A 9,992-nucleotide genomic window follows, 5' to 3' on the forward strand; every position below is an offset into this window, starting at 1 on the left:
GGTGAGCTTTAACGGGGTCATTTTGCTTCTACTGACAAGCAGCTGGCCGAAACTGTTAGAAAATACAGCCGTCTTTATAACTGTTCCAGCAAAATTTATAAACCTATGAACTTAAAAGGGCCGTGCGGAGATGCAGGAGGCTCTTTGTGGCTGTGGTGGCTGGGAAGAAGTACTCCTTGGCTGGCCAGCGTCGGGACATGTTCCCTTTGTTCACTCAATATTATACACTGTCAAATTTGCAAATGCCAAATGGCATATACTTTCTCAGTCTGTTTAATAAGAATGTCTGGTTGCGATAAAGGAAGCAAAATTCTCTACAAGGACAGGAGAGTTGAGAAGCCGGTGGGAAGAAACCCGTTTTAATGCTGTAGGAGGAGGTAGGAGCTTCCCAAGAGTTCTGAGCCGAATGTCTAAAAAGGTGTGTGCGAAAATGAACTTCTTGCAACCTTGTGACCGTGAACCAACATCTTGAGATCTTAAGGAGTATGCCGGTGCCTCAGTTGCTACATTTATGTGTACTATGGCATGAAACTTGTTATTGTTTTCACATAGATACTTGCTGTAGTTTAGTTAGCTACATAGTATTCTTCTTGTTGGTAATATTAATCACACGTGATATTATGTTACATGCATGTTGTTATCTGTTTATATAATGGATAATAATGTGGAATGCATATGAAACACACTGGGATAGTTTACTTATGTTTGTTTTCTGTTTATTATTTACAGGAAACTACACATTCCCACACATACGCAAGAAATGTACCCCATGTGCATGTACCCACGTTTGATGTAAATAGTTGTGGAATTCAGAAGTTAAATGAAGTTGGTGTGGTGTCTTCCTTTCTATTCCATTCTTGTGACTCTTAAAGAGAGCTGAACTGAATCCTGGCCTTGAAATGGTGTTCTGGCGACACTCCAGGTTAAGAGCTGTGACAAAATACAATTAGTGCCTTACAGTCCTAATATAAGAGAGTTATTTCACCTCTAGATGAAGTCCAGACTGAACAGTTTTAAATGTTGTAGTTTTGGGAGGGTCAAAATTATTTTACCGAGAAGCCAGAATTTGTTTTTTAACGGACTCCACAAGGACCAGCGTTTGTTGCCAAGAATAAATAATTTATTGTTAATAATAATAATGCATTATTGTTATTAGACCTCACAGCTGTCAAGCCTGATGTTTACAGTGTTTGAAGGAAAATGTAATTTCAAACATCTGTATTTTAGCTTTAGGAGTTTATATGCTCCATTTATTATTAATTGAATCAAGTGTAGCATTCAATTTGTACTCAAATGCAGAGTAACAGTGTGTCATTTTCTGAATGTCAGAGTATATTTCGTTCCATGTCATATTGTTTTCATCCTTTAGCATCTTGTGGGCCTCCTGCAGACCAAATACTAACTTTAGCATGGTAGCTTCAGCATGGTTTAGATGAGAAGGTTTGATGGTGTATGCGAGAGGATTTGATATTGAACGTGAGAGGGTTTGATAGTGTATGTAAGACGGTTTGATGGTGTATGTGAAAGGATTTGATGGTGCATATAAGAGGGTTTGATAATGAATGTGAGATGGCTTGATGGTGTATTTGAGAAGGTTTGATGATGTATGGTGAAAAGGGTTTGATGGTGTATGTGAGAGAGTTTAATGGTGTATGTGAGAGGGTTTGATGATGTATGTGAGAAGGTTTGAAAGTGTGTTTGAGAGGGAGAATGTTTTTTGTCAAACAAAACATGGCAGCATGGAAACACTGCACTGACTGATGGGATGGCATGAACCAGGGGGCATGGTTAGGAAATTATACTAAGTTCAGTAGAAAGCAACTGGACTTTATATTTATCACCCACCACCAAACGTTGAAAGGTGGGCAATAATGCCTATGTCTGCATAAGCATCTGTCTGACTGTTAGCAAAAAAAAAAGCTGATGCACCACTTATTGGATTTTAATAAAACTCTCAGAATGTAATCATTGAAAGCCCACTTATAACTGATTTCCTTTCTCAGTCAACTGGGTTCAAGATGGCTGCCACAGTTAACTGACCTTAGCAAACACATAAATTGCTGTAACGCTTCCAGTTTTTCAAATATTGACCTAAAACTGATGTGAAAGTAGCTGAGAGACATCCCCAACACATACTTTAATAATATTGCACAAGAGGTTTGCTTAAAACTTTGGCATTAACTGTTGAACTGTTGAACCTTCTTTGCAAAATATCTCATAACGCCCTGGACAGATGTAAATGAAACTCAGTGATCACTGGACATGTACAACTGATTAACTTTTGAAGAAAATCCCATTTCAAATTCTCAACATAAAATGATTTTAATTTAAAACGTTACCAAGAAAGGCAGTAGGCAATGTGCTTTTCTTCAAAGAAGATTTTAAATAAAGATGTTTCCCTTTTTATCAGAGCAGCTTTTTCAGAGTCATACTAAAAATTATGCATTCCAAACCATTAAATTGCCATGAGTTTCTCCTGGCAGCTTATGTCATATTCAAATCACTCTCCATACCCTCCCTCCAGAGGGTCATTAAGTTCTTTGTTGGTGTGGTCCACATGCAAGATGTTTTGGTGACATGCAGAAAGATGCAAAACTCTCTGAAGATTTAATTCAAAGCTGCATTGTTGGTGCTGGAAAGGTGAAACCTGAGACCTCATCCTCTGTTTAATGTTGGGTTTGCCCCTTTTGACAAAGATGGATCTTTTTTAGTCTTTCTCAAACCATCTATATTCTGTCCAAAATTTTTATGTTACTGTCCTCAAAAAAAAAAAAAAAAAGAAAAAAAGTCTCTTATTCTTGAGATGCAAGTGCAAATGGTCCTGAAGTCTTTGAGAAAGGTGTAAAAGAAGCAATTTTTGTCAAACGCTAAAACCAATATTAAACAAAGTGGGAAGTCTCAGATTTTACTTTTCTTGCTTTAAATGTAGTCCACACACATTTTCACACCAATTTGCATCTTCATGCATGTGACTAAAGAATTGCACATGTGTACAATGACCCTGAAGTCATTATCTCAATGGGCTTCAACTGTTGGTGACTGATTGGTGAACAACATTCATAACAGAGTCTTCAAAATGTTCACAGTGTCAGGATTTACAAAGTAGTCAACAGTGAGCAGCTCGGCGACAGACAGACTCCGGAGGCAACAAATAAAGGTAAGTGACTTTATTTACAGTGACCATGGGTAACAAGAAACAGGATCTGGAAGGTAAGGTAAGAGGTAAGTATTGGTTTGGTTTGTTGTAAATAGTGATGATAATTGAGTGGGTTTTGATTGTCGTAGTCTTACAGGTGGACGAGGGAATCCGGCATCAAGCAGAGTGCTATAGGCAGTGGTCTCGGGTGAAGGTTTCCAGATTGGTAGGTTCCAGACGGAGAGGTAAGTGTTACCGGTAGGTTGGTTCTCGCAGGAGGCAGACATGCTGCGGTGCAGGCAGGCTCAGGTGAGTGACTTTCAGGTTACTCTTCAGGCAGCGGCCAGTGACATAGACCAGACAGGACTCCAAGTAGCAGGTAACTCTGGAAGCACACAAAGGACAAAAACATGAGTAAACACAAGGAGTTCCAGATTTCTTCGTAGGCTGAGAAGCTTTACCCAGGGCAAGCGGTGCTCCAGCACTGATCTGATCCACACGGCAGCCTTAAGTACACAGCCACTCTGACGAACCTAATTCCCAGCAGCTGCAGATGATTATATAGCCAGCCAATGGGAGAACAGGAACCAGCAACCAGGAAGCAGACTGACTTTACATGCTCGATTCCCAGAGGCTCAGTTTTGTTGCTTGAATTTCGAACATGTTCAGAAAAGTTGTGAATTTTCTTTTGTTTTTGTAAATAGTCATGGAGTTCTCAAACCCAGCTCAGTTTACGTTCTGTAAATTTTAGGGTGCTAGAACTGTATTTTGACACCTGTGTGGGAGCTCTCCTGAATGTCCAGGTCTAAAAACTATGTCAGTGATAAACAATAATTATTTAAAAACTGGTCCAAAACTACTTATTTTCATTTCAATACTGTAATCTAGTAAATTCAATCAATATTGTGTGTGTGTGTGTGTGTGTGTGTGTGGGGGGGGGGGGGTACAAAGTGGGTATGATGTGGGCACAAAATAATGTGCTAATAATGTGCTGTAATACAGTTTTCCAAGCCATACAGCTGGAAATAAGCTATGATTTTCAAAAACTGACAATACAAAATGTGGTCACAAACATTCAGAATTCAGTGAGACTGCAATGGAAAATTTGCCTGTTTCCCCACAATTTTGAATCACCAGCTAGTCTCCAGCAGTCACAGCTCAGTGAGATATGAGCATAAACACCACTCAGAAGGGACTAGAGGGAGAGTTCAGCAAATCATTATGCCCTGGGTGACTAAGAATCTTCACCAACAAAGAAACAAAGATAAGCAAACTTACCTCTTCTCACAAAATTTGTATTTAAACACAGTTTAAACAGCTACTTGTCAAGATGTACAGGTTGCTCTGGGGAAATTGCACCATTTGCTCACTCTACTCATTGGAAACGGAAGCTGCCTCAGTAAAAATATCACAACTGCAAAAGGCTATAATGTTGCAGTTACAATTGGTTAGGGAATTCAGCAGTAAAATGATAATGGCTTTCCATGGCAGGCATGGCAATAAAGACATTTGCAACCACATTATCTACTCCTATTGATATTTTTTGTCATTACTTTTCCAGCTAATTTCAAGTCAGCTATTCTATAGGGCTCCTATTGATTTAGTGTGAAAACAGAAGTGATATGAAGTGATATGGATGTGAAAAGAGTTGTGAATGTGGCATAGTAACTGAGGTCAGCAATGCCGTTTGTTTGCAGCCTCCATCTTCGTTCCATTGTCCTCCCATGGGGGCCGGGCTGAATGGGGGCATTTTCTATAGCTGGGATAAACTTTTGGCCTCAGAGTATCTCCTCTTTGTGCAAACGCACCAACCTTGACCAACCATTCAGTAGAGAGCTGAGGTTGTGGAAGTAAGGTGATGCAGCAGATCGCATGCACAATGAAGTTTGAGGAGGAAAAAAGTTTGATAAAATCGAGTGGGCATATTGAGCACTCTTGTTTTTTAATGGCTCTATTTTGAGAAACCGGGTCAATGCATCCTGAGCTCAGGGAGCATATTTAACTCTCAATCCAAAATATAACCTGTGTTGCCTCCTCCAGGTGAACGTTGTTTCCCTAAACCAAGCCATGTCGGGGCATGCCGCTGAGCATTTGTCACAAACTGCTCAAGCAGTGGCTGGTTATTATTTATGGAGCCTCATTGTTGATGCTCGCTCCGGGCACCTGCATGCAGTTTCATCAGGCGTGCTCATCTCCGATCCTTTCATCAGACGTCATTAGCATCAGGTTGTGACCGATGTTCCTGAAATTGTGCTGCACTAACTGAGATCCTCTCTGAGGTGTTTTTTTTTTTAAACTTCAATAAGGTAAGAGTTGGGAACAGGGAGGAGGGAGGGCTGAGGGGAGCTTTTGTGGGGAGTGATTGCCACCTGCCACTTCATTCCTCTGCATTTTAATCTGGGGTGTCTGGAGGAATCTCGTTCCGCAAATGACTTCAGCAGAAGAACGACTGCGTTGGAGGGGAAGGAGGAGAGATTTGAGCTGCTGATACCTTGTAACAAATCACCTGGATATGAACTATTCGCTTTCTAATAGGAATCCATATTCATCTTCCTCTCCAAAAGCTCTCCTGTGGGGATGCAAATGTGTGGCTGCTTTTATATCTTCTTATCCACTTCCCCATCCATGTACCCTAATCAAAACCCCCACATATTTTAGGGCCCTATACCATCTTCTCACTCATATTGAATTTCTATTGCTCCACCATTGAGTTTATGGACCATCTTTGGGATTATTAATGACACAGCACAGAGTTATACATATGAATATGGAGATCAGCTACATTGTGCTTACGCTCCCCTATATAACAGGACTGATCTAAATCCCTAATGTCTTTTTTGACTGATGGCACCTCCCATTTTCTCCTCACACTGCTCTTAATAATGCCTTCCTCACTCCCATTATCTGTGTATTTAAAACCAGAGACCCCCCTTAAAGGGAGCTGTGAATGATAACACTGCTTAACACAAACTACTTCAGCTACTTCAATTCAATCTGTGGTTTAGATAAAGGGGTCAACTTCATGCTACAAGGGACAAAATTGAAACTATAACGTGCTTTGTTCTGGTGGTCCTTCTTCAATGTACAGAATTTGTGTTTTCTTCAGGCAACTTGAAGGGCACCTTTGTGTGCGATGTGTTTATGTTTCAGGAGCAGGCTGCTCTACGATACAGAGACAAGATATGTAGGATGAATTATTACAGTAAAGGGATTTTATTTATTAACTGGCCGGCAGAATTTGGGAGTACGCCAACTGTTGCTATTCCATTCAGGAATCAATCATCTGTATTGTTGAAGGTCAGATAAATACTGTATGACCATATTTATGGTTAGAGATAATATACTGCCACACAGTCTGAGTGCACTTTAGCTGAGAATTAGTCTGAAGATTGTTCGTGGCCAACACAGTTGTATATCAGTTAGCAAAAAATGATTACAGACAGTAAATGGGGGCTCCACTAGTTTTGGTCATCAAAATGTACGACCTATTGGGCAATTAACAGGGATTGAAGAAATTACTGCTTTGAAAATATTAGTCAAAGTAGAAATGGAGATTCATAACATCATTCAAGTAATAAATATGATTAATATGTCAAAACAGATCTGTGTTAGGGATTTCCATTTCTTCTTTTGTGATTATAACCCTTGCTGTGGGTAAAACCTATACTTTAAATAATGCTTTTTTTTATAAAATATGGATGGAAAGCCAAATAGTCTAAGAAGAACAAACTGCAATTGTGATTAAACCCTGATTATCTCTTTATTGTGACTTGAACCTACTGTTTGTGGATTGCAGAGAGTGTTTTGAATAGTGACAAATTACTACACGTTTTGTGTTATGTAGTATGTGTTGTTAAAAGCTTGGTCCTAATCTAGTGTCATCATCAGGTTGGCCTTATTCACAAGAATATGTCCAATGTTCTTTCAAAACAACAAAAACAACAGTTTTATCTGGCCTGCTCATACTTATGTAAGATGACTCTATAGTGATTACAAGTATTTGCAGCTGCAGTTGGTGGTCATGGAAACATGTCACACAGGTGGAAATATGGGTATGGTTAAGGTTTTAGAGTGGATTATTCAAGGAAGACAGAGTTTGGAAGGAAGATTCAATCCCTCTCCACATGCCAAACAGTCCTTATGCTAAATTGTGAAGTATAAGTTGCTCAGAGTGTCAGATCACCTTGCATGGTACCTTGTGTGAGTTTTCATGAGTTCTCATAGCACACTGTTAAAACACTTAGTACAACATGGCAATACAGTTTACAGTCTCTATAAAAGTGGAGACCATATATGCTATTTCCTTAGTGCTCCTTGAGCTGTATAGATATATAGATGGTAAATTCTGGTCCCCTCTCTCGGAAGCTTCAAAACATCTATCACAAATTCCCTCTATCCCCATTCAGGTACTACCTGAACATTGTTTAGTCAGGCCTGATTTTAAAGAAGCTGAATCAAAAGATTAAAAACAAAATTGGTCAGTAACATTATACACTCTGAGGGTTATAAGGACTGATAGTCCCACTATGGAGCTTTTTAAGAACCTAGAAGTTTGATTACGCACTGCCAGGGGAATGGGCCAAATGTCAAGAGCGGTTGTGCCACTTAAGCACGTGACATTTACCATCACCAACAATGAAGTACGTCATTCTTAGAGCTGTGATTTATGTTTTTTTTTTTTGTTTAATCTTTCAAATAGAGTTTGACAGAGAGCTACATACATTCAGAAGAAGGAGCCATAGCAGCCAAGACTCATACAACAGCTCAGTGTACTTTTTGCTGCACAGATTCAAAGAAGGACACTTTGTAGCGTACATTCAGGAGTGTTCAATTTACTTCAGACAATCAACCTATGTTTATGTATCACATCCTCCTATGTGACCCAAGAGTCCCTATTAAGCTAAGAAAGTACTTAAATACTGTAAATACAATATGGACCTCGAACAGATGCAGTACCAGCAGTGTGAAAGCAAGAAAAAAAAGTAAACAACCTCAAATGGTTAGAAGAACTGTGAACTGGTCCTCTGTCATGTGAAGAGACCCATCTTTCAAAAATTTGTTCAATTAAGTTCAGTTATATAGTGCCATTTCACAATAAAAGTAATCCCAGGGAACTATACAAAAGCAAAAAACACGTCAATTCAGTTCAAAACAGATCCAGGTTTAAATGTTATTACTGTCAATTTATTTAAATTATAATACAATACAGTACATTCTGAAGTGTCAATTATTCAAAGTCTTTGATCTCTATGGTTCCTCCTGGCTAGAAACACTAATTTCCTACATGTTCAATGAGCTCAATACATCTGAAAAACTGGCATTAGGAAAGAAAACAACGACTTTTTTTGAGCATGATAACAGCATACTAATTAAAGACATCAAATGGACAATTTGTAGCACAGATTAGATTAAAGATTTGGGCGTTTACTAGGCAGGCATGTCTAGCAAACAAAATGTGAGAAGATTAAGAAATGCACCATATAAAGTAGACACCTATAGATGTGTGAGAATTTAAATGTAATGGTGGAATTAAGGAGCCCCAGTTCGAACATTCGGACATAATCCCATCACACTTGTAAATATTTTTTTTTTTTTTTTTTTTCAAAATCTGTTTATTGTCTTTTACAATTCAAAGAGACATACAGACAAATAACTCACAAGTGCACAAAACACTTAACAAAACTAAAAGAAAAGAAAACACATTAACAATTTAAACATTCAAGGTGACCAGCATTAGTTGATTACAGTGAGACAAAATATTTTAAGATTGATATCTCAGGGGAGTATGTAGAGACTTAGTCCAAGAGATTTAATCACAGTCCACAGGAATGAGGTGAAGGCAACGTCCTCCCTGGTTCTAGGCATCCCGACGTCAATGTTTAAGTTTCATACATTTGGAATTAACATGAAGATAACAGATTTACAGTCATTATAAGAATAATAAACATAATCAAAATTAGCCAGAGTACATTCAGTCAATCCTCATTATGAGTATTTAAATTTTCCAAGAATAGCAAAAACTTTTCCCATATCTTTTGGAACACATAGTATTTACCCTTAATCATAAAGGTGAGTTTCTCCAAGGCAAGAGAGCTTGATAATGCAGACATCCAAGTTTTTAGTTGGGGTCTGGTTACAGATTTCCAGGACCTGGCTATACTATACTTAGCCTGCACCAAACAATAAATTATGGACTTTTGATCGACCTTGCTTATTTGAGTTTGAGCAGGAAAAATTCCTAAGACACACAACCTAGGACAGAGATTGAGATCAATACCAATGATAAGTGAAATTTTATCCAAAACCTCCTTCCAAAATTTCCGAATCTCAGGACATTCCCAAAGGCAGTGAATCAAACTGCCTTTATCTCCACATTTAGCACATGTATCCGGGATGTTGGAATTAAATTTATTTAGTAATGTTGGAGTAACATATGTTCTCATCAACCATTTGTATTGGATTAATTTAAATTGAGTATTAATAGATTGTGTCTGTGCCTTCAGACAGGCCCTCTGCCATTCTTCTACTGATATGTTACATTTCAAGTCTTCACACCAAGCCAGTCGTTTGTGCTCTGAGGATGTCTGGGAGCTGTCTTTGATGATGTTATAAAAGCGGGATATTAGGCCCTTCTTCAAATGGTCATTTGTTGCCAATTCTTCTATAGAAGTAAGAGTAGGCAATGTTAGAGACTTTTGAGTACCCATGACAAAACTTCTGATTTGCAAAAACTTAAAAAAATGTTTAGTTGGAATGTCAAATTTTTGTTTCAAATCTTCAAACCTCATCATAATCCCTTTATCAAATAAATCTGAGATTTTGCATAAACCTTTAGCAAACCATGTTTTAAAGCCCA

General features: G+C 38.5%; 1 long non-coding RNA gene across 1 annotated transcript; it reads right to left on the minus strand.

The window, feature by feature from the left end:
- Window positions 1-3,152: 3,152 nt before the first annotated feature.
- LOC108247346 lies at window positions 3,153-3,648 on the minus strand. Its single transcript, XR_001809078.2, has 3 exons — window positions 3,598-3,648; window positions 3,292-3,521; window positions 3,153-3,203 (listed from the first exon to the last, which is right to left on the minus strand). It is a non-coding gene; the product is annotated as an uncharacterized LOC108247346 (long non-coding RNA).
- Window positions 3,649-9,992: the final 6,344 nt, after the last annotated feature.

Source organism: Kryptolebias marmoratus, linkage group LG21 (genome assembly GCF_001649575.2).
Source record: "Kryptolebias marmoratus isolate JLee-2015 linkage group LG21, ASM164957v2, whole genome shotgun sequence".
In the NCBI taxonomy this organism is placed as follows: Eukaryota; Metazoa; Chordata; class Actinopteri; order Cyprinodontiformes; family Rivulidae; genus Kryptolebias; species Kryptolebias marmoratus.